Here is a 15676-nt window from a genome sequence, read left to right on the forward strand (position 1 = left end):
ATACAACAATCATGCGTTCAGAACTAGCTTTGGGTTTGTGTTGCAGCAATGCCGGCCTGCTGATTTTATCACACCTTGTCTTGGCTAGATCTAGTATCGGTGTGGGGTATCCTCTGGCTTTAAGTCTATCAAGAGTGTTTTGAATTTGCCTCTTGCATTCATCTTTGTTGGAAACAATTCGTTTTATCCGCAAAAGTTGTGCATAGGGTAAATTGTTTTTAAGATTAGGACGATGAAAACTGCTATAATGCAAAGTGGAATTTCTGTCTGTGGGTTTCCTGTACACAGTGGTGGACCATTCCCCTTGGTTCCTGTGAATCTCCACATCCAAATAATGGATGAGTCTCTCATTATGTTCCCAAGTGAACTGAATTCTGTCATTGAATTGATTCCATGATTCCAAGAAAGTGTTCAAAGTGTCCGTGTTACCTTCCCATAGAAGGAATATGTCGTCGATGAACCGTAGGTACAGTCGACCATGGGTTTGCCAACTGGGTTGGCATAAGATGTTAGTTTCCTCAAATTGCCGCATGTAAATGTTAGCATAGCAAGGCGCTGCCGAATTTCCCATTGCGGTGCCGTTGAGTTGGAGGATCCATTTGTCGTTGATAGAAAAATAACTGTGATACAGTGTAAAGATTGTCAATTGCATCAAAAATAATTTGAAATCTGTATCTAGATCAGATGAGGCCAACGCCTCTTCAATAGATTCAATTCCTCCATCATGGGGGATGGAGGTGTAAAGTGAACATACGTCCACCGTACACATGATGAGCTGGGTGTCTTTAAGCTCGTTCATGATGGGTTCAATTTGGGGGCGTGGCTTGGATGCCGAGGAGGTAGGCAGCGTGAGCTCGGAGCTCCGTGCCCGATCCCGGAAAATATCCTGAAAATTCATTCGAACCCCGAGATAAAGGACATTATCCGGTACTGGACGGTACTGCGGAGGGTCCGGGACCCGCGGAAGACGACACCGAGCCTTCCCGCAGCAGTAACTTAACTTCGAAAGCTGAACTCGGCCGAGAAGTCGCGGACCCCAAAATGGCGGCGATGGCATGAGATCGCTTGTGACGGAGACATCTGCCCGGAGACCCACTGAAGACCGCTCCCGGACACGCTAGAGGTGCTGGCGGCCGCGTCGCGCCTCTCCCCAGGTGTCGGTAGACCTTTGGGCGCGCCCTTGGGCGGTGGTTGAGGACCATCTCCTGATTGGGGCGACAACGGTGCGACAGTGACTCGGAGACGGGAACCCCGGATCTCAGGCGCAACTGGCGCTGGCCGGGCCACGACCGCTCGGTGCTTCCTGCCTCTTGGTGACATTTCTGGACCTGAGCACCCGGCCGGAGGACGGTGCCCGGCGACGCTCGGAGGGCGACCAGGAACATATTTGAGGACCACCGCCCGTCCCGGCCCAGATGGGGAAACCGAAGGGGAAGGGGGATGGCGCGACCGACACTGAGGCGGCGGAAGGAGCAGAGAGAGACCAGGCGGCGTTACAGCGGATGCAGGATCGCATCCTGGAAGCCATCGCCACCACAAAAGATGCCCTACAGCAAGATATAGCTCAGGTGGCAACGGGCTTGGGCCTCCTGAAGGCCGACCACGACAAACTTAAGGACAGGGTGAAATCCGTGGAGACCACGGTTAAGGACTTAGCCCCGGCCCAGGCAACGGTGAAGGCCCAGATGGCCGACGTGATGGACCGTCTGAAGGTACTGGAAAGGAGGGCCGAGGATGCAGAAAACAGGAACAGGCGCAACAACGTACGCCTAGTGGGCCTGCCGGAGAAAATTGAAGGCGACGACATGGTGGGCTACTTGATAACTGGCTGCGGACGGAGGTGGCACCTGAAGGCCTGTCCCCCTTCTTCTCCCTGGAGCGGGCACATAGAGTTCCGGCGCGTCCACCAGCCTTGGGCCTTCCTCCTCGCCCGGTGGTGTTCAAGTTGCTCCATTACCGGGACAGAGACTGGCTTTTACAGAGGGCGAGAGAGGCAGGGCCCTTTCAAGTGGAAAACAACAGAGTCACCATGTTCCCGGACTACACGTTTGAGACTCAGCGACTTCGGGCAAACTTCTTGTCCCTCAAGCGCGAGCTCCGCCAGGAAGGCATCAAGTACTCCCTGTTGTTTCCAGCCAAGCTAAGAGTGGTGGTGGACGAAAAGTCTTTATTCTTTACGACTTCCGCGGATGCATGGGACTGGTGGGATACTTATAAGGCAGGAACGGACGGTGCTAAGGCCAGGGAGGAAGAGGCCAAGATGGAAAAGCCGATCAGACAGTCCCAACGGATCAGAAAGAATCGCAAGAGGACCGGGAAACCCTCGATGTCGCAGACGGAGGCGGAGAGGCAGGCGGCCCTGCAGGCGGTGGTGGACTTATCTAGAGCCGCCAGGACTCAGTCTGGGAAGGGCACGGATTCGGAGGCCCCGGGAACGGGCTCAGAGACAGGACAATCGGAATTTGGTGGAGCCCGGGGCCCTATTGTGACGCCGCAGACCTCGGGAGAGATACTGGAGGCGTGTTGAACTGGTTTGGCGGAATGGACTCGTTGGTTGGACACCGGGGCGATGGACCCGCAGCAGTGGAAAGACATTGATTGAGGTTTTGGGGATCTGTAATGTGGGGATTGTGGGGTGGAGCGCGCGGGGCTGATTTGTTGGAGGTTTTATAGCATTGAGCCGCGCCTTACTGGCCCCTAAGGTCATCGCAGTGGGGACTGCGAATATTACCACCTTTCCTTGAGGGGTGATCGGGAATGTTGGTTTGGATGGGGGTACTTCCAGTTGCGGGGGGGCCTGTCCTGGGGGGGTGGGAGTTGCGAGCAGTTGGGGTTGCTCAAGGGGTTGTAGTTGTTGGAGGGGTTTGGCTTCCTGTTTGGAGAGGGTGGGGGGGAGGGCCCGTGGTCGCGGGACTTAGGCGAACACTGTTCTTTGTTGTATGGTCCGGTTGTGTAGGGGGGAATGGCTAGTACTGGAGCGTTGAAATGTGTGACCTGGAATGTGCGGGGCATGCAGTCCATGACGCGCAGACATAAGGTTCAGGCGTACCTCAAGCGTAGGGGGGTTCACATAGCGTTCCTGCAGGAGACGCACCTAAATAAGCAGGAAGGGGCGGCTCTACAAAAGCGCTAGAGGGGGCAGTTATTCTACACGACATTTTCAGCATTTGCGAGGGGGACATTGATTTGGATACGGGCGGGGGTCCCCTTCCAAGTCTCGAAGTCATCGATAGACCCAGAGGGCAGATATGTGGCGGTGGAAGGAAGGCTGAGAGGCAGGATGATATCGCTCTGCAATGTGTATGCTCCTAATGTAGACCTGCCCGCTTTCTTGTCTAACGTCTCGGGCAAATTGGCGGGATACTTGGCGGGGCCGGTCCTCCTGGGGGGGGACTTCAACTCGGTTGAGGATGTGCTACTAGATAGGTCCCATCCCCCGCTACGCGCGTCCCCAGCACATAGGATCGCCAAGCGTAGATTAGAATGGCAGGAGAGCTGGGCCCTCACGGATGCATGGAGGGCGTTACACCCCACCACTAGGGATTACTCCTTTCACTCGCACCTGCATGATTTACATGTGAGGCTGGATGCGTTTCTTTGTTCGGAATGTGTGCTCCCTGCGGTGGGAGGGGCGGAATACTTGGCAAGGACGATATCGGACCACAACCCCTTGTTGATGTCTCTGGAATGGATGGTGACTGTTAACTGCGTGCCAACATGGCGCCTGCAACCTGACACCCTGGACGACTTGTTGTTCAGGGAGGCCCTGAGTGACCGTATCGAGAGGTATTTTGAGGAGAACAGTGGTTCGGCTTCCACGAGGGCGGTTGAATGGGATGCTTTCAAGGTGGTGGTGCGGGGACACTGTATTGGGCACACGGCAGGGGCACGGAAGACTTTGTTGGATGACTTAGACAAGGCTGAGACACGGCTGAGGGATCTTGAGAAGAGGCGCCCGAATCAACCAGACTTGCAGGAGGGGCTTAGCGGGGCGCGGGAGGGGCTGGCGGTAGAGCTAGAGCGGCTGCGTAGCTTCGACCACAAGGCGTACGTGACGAGGGCGCATGCGGAAGGTGATAAGGCGGGGGCGATGTTGGCTTGGCTTGCTAACCCTATCCGGGGGGGAGGGCCGATCATGAGGATACAGGAGCCAGGGGAGGAGCCTTGCCACACCCAACCCGGGATCCTGAACAAGTTCCGAGCTTATTATGAGGGGCTCTATCTGAGTGGTGATACGGGAGGGACGGAGGAGCTTGAGGAGTTCTTGGACGGGCTAGAGTTGCCGCGAGTGGAGGACTCGGAGGCAGAAGAGCTAGGGCGGCCAATCTCCCTCGGAGAAATAGGTTGCGCTGTAAAACAGATGGCTAGAAACAAGACCCCGGGCCTTGACGGTCTACCGATCGAATTTTATGGCAAATACCTAGAGCATCTTGCTCCACGGCTGCGCGAGGTATACAATGAGGCGCAGGAGAAGGGCCGACTCCCGGGCTCTATGTGCGAGGCCCTTATGGTCCCACTCTTGAAGCCGGGCAGAGAGGGTGCGGCGCTGTCCTCGTACCGTCCGTTATCTATGTTGACGACGGATTACAAAATCCTCAGTAAAATTCTGGCCAACAGATTGCTGGTGCACATGACGAGCCTGGTTCATGGTGACCAGTGCGGTTTCATTCCGACACGCAACACCACTCATAACATCCGCAGACTCACGAGACTGATGGGTGTGGACTGGCCAGACACCGTCTCCCCATTTGTCCTGTCCATCGACATTGAGAAGGCATTTGACAGCCTCGAATGGGGATACCTGTATGAGGTGATGCGCCGCTTCGGGTTGGGAGACGGATATATACAGTGGACCAAGGTCCTCTATACTGAGGCGGTGGCGAGGGTCCGGGTGGGTGCGCTGATCTCGAGACAATACCCGATCAAGCGTGGCACTAGACAGGGTTGTTCCCTGTCCCCGCTACTGTTTGCGTTAGCAATGGAACCCTTCGCTGCGGTAGCCAGATTGGGCCGCCACTACGCAGGTTTGCCTTTTAGGGGGAGGCCGCACCTCATCTCCCTTTACGCGGATGACTTGTTGATGTTTTTGGCCAATGCCGGCGCCGAACTTCAGGGGGCGCGGAGGCTACTGGAGCAGTTCGGTAGGTTATCGGGCCTGAGGGTCAACTGGCCTAAATCCTGTCTGTTTCCCCTGAGGCCGGGAGAGCCGTGCCCACTCACTGCTCAGGAACTCCGGTGGGAGCCGCGCTGCCTACATTATCTAGGGGTTTATGTTTACTACACCCCGTCCGACCTGCTGGATGGCAACGTAACTCGCTGTATTAACGCCCTGCGTGGATCTATGGACTTCTGGGCGACTCTGCCGCTTTCTCTGGCTGGTAGAATTTCCCTGCTTAAAATGATAGCCCTGCCCAGGCTTTTGTACTATTTTAGGACACTGCCGGTATGGATCCCAAGTTCGGTTTTCAAACGCCTGAGGTCACTGATTATAGCGTTCCTGTGGGGCACGGGTAGGAGACGCATAGCGCTCGACACGCTGCTACGCCCCAAAGATGAGGGAGGTATGGCAGTGCCAGACTTCGAAGGATATTACCTCGCTGCCCAGCTGCAGACTTTTACTCAGGAGGTGGCAAGAGTTTATAGAGGTCCCGAGGACGCGAGAGTCGAAGGCACCCCGCGACACGTTCTGGCTTATATCACGCTGCACCAGAAACTCCGAGTGGGAGACCTGACGGTCGAGGAGCAGACTTTCCGTCTATGTTGGGACCGGGCCCGTAAGCGGGCGGGTGTCCGCCTTATGTACGCCCCCGAAATACCGTTGGGCATGGTCACTGCCCTCCCACATGGAGGTGACTGGTCACGCTTGCTCGGGTGGGAGGAGGCGGGAGTACACGTGCTGGGTGACCTCTACGAAGATGGGGTGTTGCTGCCGTTTCGGGACCTGCAAGAGAGATTTGACCTACCGAGGGGTGACTATCTGCTGCACGCGGCAGTCACAGGCGCCATGCGAGCCCACTGGGGAGAAGGGCTGCAGGAACCAGGTACCTCAATGGCCTGCCAGTACGCCATGATGGCGGCGGGAACCTTTAAGGCCGTCACATGCCTGTACTCGCGGATGCAGCGGGAGGCCTTGCAACCTCTGGCAGCCCTGAAGGCCAAGTGGGAGCTGGACCTCCAGGTGGAGATACCAGACACGACCTGGGGCCAACTGCTGAGGAGGGCGCGGAAGAGCTCGAGGAATGCCAGGTTCCAATTAATCCACTTCTATGTTATCCACAGGGCATACCTTACGCCCGGGAAAATCCAACAGTACTTTGGGGCGACCGACGCTGCTTGCCCCAGATGTAATACAGCGGGGGCGGATTTCTGTCATATGCTGTGGGATTGCCCCTCTTTAGGAGATTACTGGCAGGACGTCGGACGGGCCCTTAACGGGGCGACGGACAGGGATATCCAATACACTAAGGCGGTTGGCATCCTTCACTGGTTCCCACACACACCTAGAAATACGATGTCAAGTAAATTTATAGATTTAGGGCTTATCCTGGCCAAGCGGGAGATCACACGAAATTGGAAGTCCAGAGTGGGGCCCACGTATAAAAGATGGTATGGGGAATGTCTGAGATGGGCCGCGTGTGATAGTACCCTACGATACCAGATGGCCTGGAGGTCGAATGATGAGAAAGCACTGGAAAGGGCGACTGCATGGGAGGTGATGGTGCAGGCGCTCAGGGATGTGGACGATGAGGGGCAGGAAGGCGAGAGCGAACTAGCCGGAGCAAACCCTAACACTATACAGGAGAACACACCTTAGCGATTGTTTGCTTCCTCCTGCAACACACCAGGCACTGATACATGGTTACTCAAGCGCAGCGCGACCACGGGGGAGGGCGGGTAGGAAGCTGGTTTGGAGGGATGTTGGGGTACCGAAAATTGGGGAGGGGGAGGGGCGTAAATCACAAAAGCATTCCAGGGTTATGTGCACAATGAAGCGGTCAGACAATGTAAGAAGTATGTGACCAAGACGGAGAAGAAGCTGCCCACATCGCAAGCGGGGAGAGCTCCCCGGACGAAAAACGAATGTATTCGACTGAACTGGTCCATGTCATACTCATTTTGATGAATATCTTGTCTGTACTTTTATATTGGTGATGCAATAAAAATGATGTTATAAAAAAAAAAAATGATGGGTTCAATTTTTTGTAAAAAATCAGTGGTGTCTTTAACGTGTGATTTGGTGGCAAGAACCACAGGTTGCAAATATTTGTCCAAAAATTTACCTACATTTTCATGTAGGCTGCCTCTGGTAGACACAATGGGTCGGAAAGGAGGATGTGTGGGATGCTTGTGCATCTTGGGAAGCATGTACAAGATGGGTGGTCTAGGGTTATCAGGTGTCAGAAATCTGCGTGTCTTATCGTTGATAGTCCCTTGGTCAAATGCTCTTTTGACAATAGATGTCAGGTCTTGTGAGTATTCCTTAGTCGGATCTCCAGCTAATATATCATAGGTGTTTTTGTCGCTGATATGTAGGTTGACCTGTTGGTTATAAAAAGAAGTGTCCATGACAACTAGTGCACCTCCTTTGTCAGCATTCTGACAGGTGATAGACGGGTCCTGGGCCAATTTCAATAGAATATTTCTTTCCTTACGATTGAGGTTTCCACGTTTGATCTTTGTTTGAAAAGGTAAGTTCAATATTTCTTGCTTTATAAGATTTTCGAAAGCATCAATGATCTTATGACTTTGTGGTGCCATAAAAGTGCTGTGGGGTCTCAATCCCTTGAGCATATCCTCTTCCTGTGAGAGCACAGGATTGATGTTGGAAAAATAATGTTTTAGGCGTATGTTACGCATTAATTTGAAAACACTTACTTCCAGTTCCAAAGAATTGGTAACGGTGGTGGGGACGAAGGATTGACCCTTTTGCAAGGTGTTGATTTGATCTTGAGTTAAAACAATAGAAGAAATATTGATAACCAAATTTTCTGTGGGGTTCAACGTCTGCCCTTGGGTTTCTTCTTGGTTTGTGGAGGTGTTTTTTCTGCATCCTCTGCGGGTTTTTCCCCGCCGGGGTCTTTCTGTTGGTCCGTGCCCGACTCTAAAAAATGAACCGAGGAATCTGTTGAGGTGCTTGGTATCTGTGGGTCAACAGTAGACGTGGTTCGGGTTGGTCTGGGTCTGCTATCATCATCGGAAGATGATGTCTCTGTGGCTGAGGCTGGATTGTAGGGTTTGTTAGAGCGTCGGCGAGCATAAACCTCTGCCCAGGTGTAAACTTCGCCGAGCTTATAGTCTATGGTGTCCCTTTTAAACTTGCGCAGTTTCCTCTCTTTGGTTTCCCTAGTGTGCTTCTCAAGTTGGACATTGATGTCTTCCAACATTTTGTTCAGGTCCTCTGCTGTTAGGGTATCGGTCAGCTCCTTTTTGATGTTGGTTATTTCCAATGTTAGTTCTTCCAGAGATTTGGATAGTTCCTCGACGATCAGCAGGATCAAGTCGAGGGAACATTTATTAAGTATGGCGTACCAACGTTCAACAAACTTAACATTATTTTTACATAAGAGTGGTTTGAGTGGGACACGGAGGCCCCGAGGGATCCGTTGTACACGATGGTACCGAATCAAGGTGCTTGCATGTAGTTTTTGATTCGACTCCTTTTTCAGAATGTAGAGCAGTTGTTTTAGATTACTTTCCGCGCTGCGGGTATTGCCAGCAGCAGTAATTTCTTCTTGGATCAGACCATAGATTTTATCGGCATCTTCTGTGGTGTAAGCGAAGGTAGAAGCCTTCTGATCAGTCTTTGGTGAATGATCCATGGGAATGGGATGTTACCCAGCACATCACACCAAATTTTGAGTCAAAGTGAGATGAGCTGCTGCTCTGTCTTGCATTGTATTTTTATGGTGGCCTGGCGCCTTGTCTTCCCCTAATGAAATGGCTCATTTCGAGAGCTTTTGCAAACTGTCTGATCATGATTTTTCTCCAACCTTCAACATTCATGTCCAGGAGCAGGGAAAGGGCAATCATGAAGGTAGGCCATTAGTAGCACTCTAATTTTTCTCCGGTATTACTGGTCCGTTCATATCCCTTCTTCTGGCATCTTTTCAAACTTGATCACAGGCGGTAGCTTCCAGGTTGATTTATCACTGAGCATTCTTGCGGTCAAAATGTTTTATTTCTTTTGTCATTGTACCAGTATTTTCTTCAATACATTTCTCAGCTGCCTGCAACATGAGGAGTTAGATTCAAGCATACAGTCTTCAGTTGACCTCAGATGAGTAGACTCTGCATCAGAGAATGTATTAAATATGCAGTGTTGGACAAGTCTTGTGAGTCGAGTGATGAAATCATTCACAGGCTTATCTTGTGCAGAAAGGTAGACTGCTTCATAGTCTACATTAGGTAAGAATTTGAATTGATGCCTTTTTTGGAAAGGTGTAGATTCTGCAATGGGCAGTTCTTTGCCAAGTGTGTGTAATATCTTTGCCCGCATGATTTTGCTTTGTGGCAGTATTTCATTCTCCACATTCTCTCCTTGATTGTAGGGTCTTTTACGAGATATGTTCCTTCTGCTCCCTTTGATACGTCACACTGCCTTACTCACCCCATGCCTACACTGTAGTATCATGTTGCAGGGACTTCTGCTCATCCACAGAACTATGTGCAGGAAACCAGGACCTCGGTGTATTGTGGTGTACCAAAAAACCCAAATCACTGCCTAGAACCCCAATCTGACTAGCAATAGTGTCTCATTCGTTCCCTGTACTACAGCGAAGCTATCAATGATTAGACAACCTAGAACATGCGACTTAGTAAACTGTCAGGAATAGTGGAAAACAAGAACACTCTTTCGATCTAACACTCATACTAGTCCACAACGTGAGTAATCAGAGACACAGTATAGTTTAATATGTTTATTTTAACTAACATGCTCTAATATGCAGTAAACGTGCCAACATTAGCAAATAAATGCATAAGAATAATACAATCAGCATTGTTACAATTCCATAACTCACAAAAGGTGAAATCATATTATAATGACAGTAGAAACAGGACTATACTGCCTTTACCACCCTCCCCATGCTGGGAGCTAGTTTATTATGAGTACAGAAGACCTCTAGGCTTTGTCAGGGGGACCCCATACCTCCAAGATCAGATGCAATGAATCACATCCCAGGACAATCACAGCTCGTCTTAGCTGGAAAGGTTTTATCCAAGTGCCTTCTCATGCATGTAATGCCATATTAAAAAGCACCTGAGTTTCAGTTGGGCAGCTGTTCCTACTGTTATGTCTATGTGGGTGAGACTGACCAGCGTGAATCAACAGCATACATTGTTATTCGACCTTGAACACGCTGTGCAGACAGAGAGCACAGTGTATGGCTAGATATATGAAAAGCAGACAGTTCTCGTGTGAAGAAGCGCAAGCAGTGTATTTACAAGAACAGAGCCATGTAGTGTTGTATGCAAAAGCGGCAAAATGGTGTCAAAGCATATATTTCACTTATGCTAACTTAGCAATGTCTGTAGTTAACCCCCTATCCGTGTTGGAGAGGCAAAGATCCAGTGCCCATTCAAAGGTGCCTTCAAGGTAGTGGAAGACAGGTTGCACGCAAGTGAAGTATGCAAAACGAAAAGCCAATCCATAAGCCACGCTTAGAGTGGCTAGGTGCAGAGTACCGTAGCATTCAAGCATACGACTACGGAGCTGCATCAGCCGGTCTAGGCTGTTTTGGGCCACAGAGAGAGCAGCCATTCCGAAGCAGGCAAATCAACAGCAGCACCCCAGCAGCCAAGGCAAGTATTACTGGAAAGCCGCCGAAGATGCTGGAAAAAATAGAATGAAAAAATGCCGGTATCACACCAAATATAGTTCGGGATGAAGTCACAAGGCCAGAGCCCACAAGTTTAAATAAATTGCCCATTGTTTAAATCAAGAGGCATTGAACATGGTATGGTTCAAGGCACTGAAATGAAGTGGGAGGTCAGTATTAAGAAGCACTTGCACCTCTGTGCGGGTGTTTGCAACGTGAAGGACGAATGTTTCATGGGAAGATGTGAGCGCAACTTCCTTTTGGGAAAATAATGCTCTTATTCTGGTCAATTTATTGAACTCTGCCTTCAATGTTGGAATGGAAGGCCAAATCGGGATGTCGAGCCTCCCGTGTGAGGGTGGAAAAAGCACATTCTTATAGCAAACCACACGTTGTGAGACTGTTACAATGTAAGGGATGCCAGCCAGCATACCACAGCAATCTACATTATTCAAAAGCAAATAGCTACCGTTTGCAAGCAGGGTAAACGTTGGTGTGATAGCTGGTACTGGATTACCCTTTAAACCACACACCAAATGTGGGGCTTTTAAGTTACAAGCACCATTCAACTGTATATTCTCACACAGAAGAGAATGATCAGGTGAGGAGTCACATGATTTCCCAGTTAAGTACACTTACTTGTCATCCCGTAGGCATCTGTATGTGAATGGTAATGAGCACACATTGTGAAGGAATGCGCTACCCAGGGGTACATATCGTCCCAGGGGATAATGTTTCATGCATGAATTAAATTTAAACAAGGAAAATGGTAGAGTTATTACCCCATGGATGAGCCATACTGCTGCATCAGTTTCAGCCACTGAAAATGGCAGAGGTTCTAACTTTTCAATGTGTAACAGAGTGTATGTGGCATCCTTCATGGACATAAACTGTTGTCTATCTGTCAAGTTAAGTGGCAAAAATAACGATGACGCGTTCATATAATCTCAAGGAACCTTACCCAGCTTTAAAGTTTGCAAAGTCCAAGCAAACTGCATGATTGAACGCAATTGATTTTGACCATAGTACAAAAGACACTTCATCATGAACGATATCCACAACAGAGGAAACAATATTGTCTAATGTGTAAATGTGGGCGGACAGAGTGTTAATGCTATTATCAACGACAGCAAGCATTTTTTCTAAATTAGCTTGGTCTATTGCCCTTAGACGCGAAGCAGCTTCAATTTGGGACAGCTTCCTGATTTCATTGTAAATTGAATAAAGAAATCTCTTCAATCTAGGAACTGCGACCCTTTTATAAAATCTGTCAAGTCAATGTCATCTGTTAACACAAAGACAAGTGGTATTTCACTGACGTCAGAATAGAGTATTTTAACCAATTTTGACATCATTTTCCTACTGAATAGGTAGTACCTGAATGGGAGCTAGAAAAACGTGGATCAGGTCTATCCTGTATGTAACCAGGGGCCTTGCCTAGAAAACGGTGTTGGCAAGAATCAGATCTAGTTTGCCATACCAACCAACCTAGGGGGGTCTAAGCATTAAATGAAGCTTTTGCAATTAATTACTGCAGATCATCAAGAGTCATATCTGTTTGATTGTTCCATGTCTCATATGCACACAGATCAGGAATTTTAGGGGCATTTATTTGTTTTGAAGTGGCCAATCCAAAACAGGTTGTTTGATAAATCAAACTGTTCAAAAACATGATTTGGTTTGGGATAAGGCACGTGCGAAGTAAAGCCTCTTTGCCCTGTGCCTGCCTGGATCTAGAATCCCAAACAGATTTAAGATCGACTGTATCTTTCCTTAGCCCATAGTCACCTAGATCTAACTGATCGATAAAGGATTTGGAATACAGTAACTTTGTGTGGGTGAGCCTGACTTTAGAATTGGACGCAGTATTCATTTTAAAATAAAATGAATCTGGATTGGATTTATTAAAATCAGTGAAGTATGCACATTTTCTCAAAAGTGTTTTTGAGCTGCCTTCAATGGGAGCTGGGCAATGTTCCCATTGTGTGTACTTAACAACATTCCTAAATGTATTAGCTTTATGCAGGTAATGACGGCCATGATGCTGGTAGCAAAATAAATCAGCATAATTTGCAGAATTCAAATACAGATCTTTAGCATCAAATGCAGCATAATACTTTAGATCAGAAAATAAAGACTGAACGGCTTGTACATCCCAATCATCAGAGCATATGGTTTGTTTCACTACATCCCCCATCGAAACACAAAGTACATTTGGAACATTAACCACCTCGGTGAGGCCAAGAATTTGGAACTTTACAGCATCCCAAACTATTCCATCCACAAAAGTCTGGTCTCTTTTCATGATGTAAGAAGAAGAGTGTGGTGCCAAAGTTCCATCAATCACTTTCACAGCAGAGCGTTCAGTAAGGTAGTGACCATTGATTAGAAGGAAAAAGAATGTTACAAATCCAATTGACATAAACAAACAATTTTCAATGCTATATTTGGGGGAAACATCGTAGTGCTCCGTAACGAACTCCCGGTGGAGACCCTCACTTAACCGAATCAATGCAGGAATAGCATCTGTACACTCTTGGAAAGCTGAGTCCTGGCATAACGGCCGTTTGTTTTTTTTTCTCTCACCGAACCGAAGGCTTTTCGTGGCGGGGGATGTTCTCCCGGTTCATCGAGTCTGAGGCTGATTCCAAGCCGCCGTCAGTCCGCTCTCTGTTCGAGTGCAGAGCTGAGGCTGAGGGCGGGGTGAACGCGGGCTGCCGTCGACTGTTTGGCAGCATTGAACTCTGTGCTGAAAGCAGTATTGCTTTGAAAATACCAGCGATTTTTCAGCGGCAGGAGCAAGAGCCTTGGAAGTATTTACAGCGCGAGATAAGTAACCTGGGTATTAATCTTGCCGAGGAAGTCTCTAAAGCGGTAAGCCTTTTTTTTGGGAAACAGAGGCCCCTCATACAGTACTGGGATCTCCCTGGGAGGTTTCTGCAGCCGCAGTTACTCGAATTAACTGGTGTGTTTAAACGTCCTGAGCAATTACAACTTCCAGTACTCCGTATACAGTTAGGCGCGCTGGAGCTGAGGAGAGGGAGGTTACTTAGAAGTCTGGGGCAGCCACACCACGCAGTGACTTCTGATAAATTCCTGCATAAAGCCCCAGAACTTTCATCTAAACAGCTGCAATTACAACCAATACATATTGCTGCACCTGCAGTATCTCCGGACCTGGAAGCTGTAGAGGGGGGAAACAAGGGGAGTTTAATTTTTTCTGACCCTTATATCACAACCTTGGCAGGACAAGAGGTGCCAATAAAAGTACTAGTCGCTTCTGATACTATCCCAAAAATACAGTCCCCTCTCAGTAAAACTAAAGTTACCAACAAAAGAGGGCGGAAGAAGAAAGTTGCTTTGTTAGATGATAAGGTTGAGATATCAGCTGTACTTAGTGGATTGGGTGACCATACCCCTGCAGTTGAAAATAAAAAATCCTCCTCTTACCTAAACACAGAGGTCAAAGGAAGAGGCACCAAATATGGTTTGAAGTCCAAAAATAAGACAAAAATCAAAACGCAGAAAAACATATTTGAGAAAAAAGCTAAGATTACCCCTTCCCTACGATCCTACTTCAAAGTCATACCCCAAATACTACATCTACCAGGGGATCACGCCATGTCAGCTGGCTCTGAAGAGGTAACTTCTCCCCAAATTGATAAGATGTCTCTGGTACAGGATTCTGACCCTATAAACGCAATAAAGGTCATGGATCAAAGAACAGAAGAAGGGGGTATAGAACCTGAAGCTAGAGATTTATGCCTACGAGACGGAGTAGGAGACGGAGATAGCGAAGAAGGGTCAGTCTCACAATCTTCATTAGCCCGGGTGGAGTTGCTATCAGTCCCCATATTACAAGACTCAGAAGATTTATCTGATATTGAGGTACCTCCTGGCAGCTCTAATGCAGCCGGAGCCGGAGCAATTGGGGGAGATCTTCCCAACCAAATGAACTACTCTTTAGACTCCCTCACTGATCAACCCAAGTTTGCAGCCAATGATGACATAACGCCAGCGGCTATACTAGGTATATTTTCAGCCCTCACGCTAGAAATAAGGAAGGGCTTTGCGGAGTCTTCAGCAAACTTAGCTGCTCATCAAGCGGAAATAAGAAGCTACTGTGAATCCCTTGAAAATAAAATTGAGGGACTTACTATGAGAACGGGAGTCCTGGAGGAGACTACAGGAACACTCTCAATGTATTTGGACCAGGCGAAAGTAGACATTCAGAAGCTCTCTAGAGAGGAGCAAGCGCTCAGTGAAAGGATGGAGACCTTGGAAAACAACGCGAGGAGGGGGAACCTACGAATCCTGAATGTGCCTGAAGGTTCAGAGGGCTCAGACTTAAAACAATATATAACAGGCTTGTTAAAAGAGTCTTTGAATTTAGACCTCTCTATGGAAGAAATAGCATTGGACATTCAAAGAATCCACAGGGATCCCTTTAGACAAAATCCCCAGAGATCCAAACCCCGTAAAATTCTAGTAAATTTTCACACGTATGTTCTGAAAGAACGAATTCTTAATCTTGCACTAAAGCAAAAATCGCTAGTTGCAAAGGGGGTTACATTCTTAATAAGGTCAGATCTTTCAAGAATTACCCTGGAGAAGCAATGGGAGTTTGGGAGGCGCCTGGAAGCGTTCAGAGCAGCGGGTGCCTCAGCTCAATTAACATTCCCTGCTGGTATGAAAATAATGTATAATAATAAAATGACTAACATTAGAACAGTACAGGCAGCGGATGAATTTCTAATGCAGATGGGAAGCAATAAGAAATCTTAGACTCAGTCAATGTGTTAATGATTCATGGCCATCTCTCGATTTCTCCGAGTTCTTTGCATAAAATGTAATTAAAA

This window comes from Lissotriton vulgaris, chromosome 3_1 (assembly GCF_964263255.1).
Source record: "Lissotriton vulgaris chromosome 3_1, aLisVul1.2, whole genome shotgun sequence".
NCBI lineage: Eukaryota > Metazoa > Chordata > Amphibia > Caudata > Salamandridae > Lissotriton > Lissotriton vulgaris.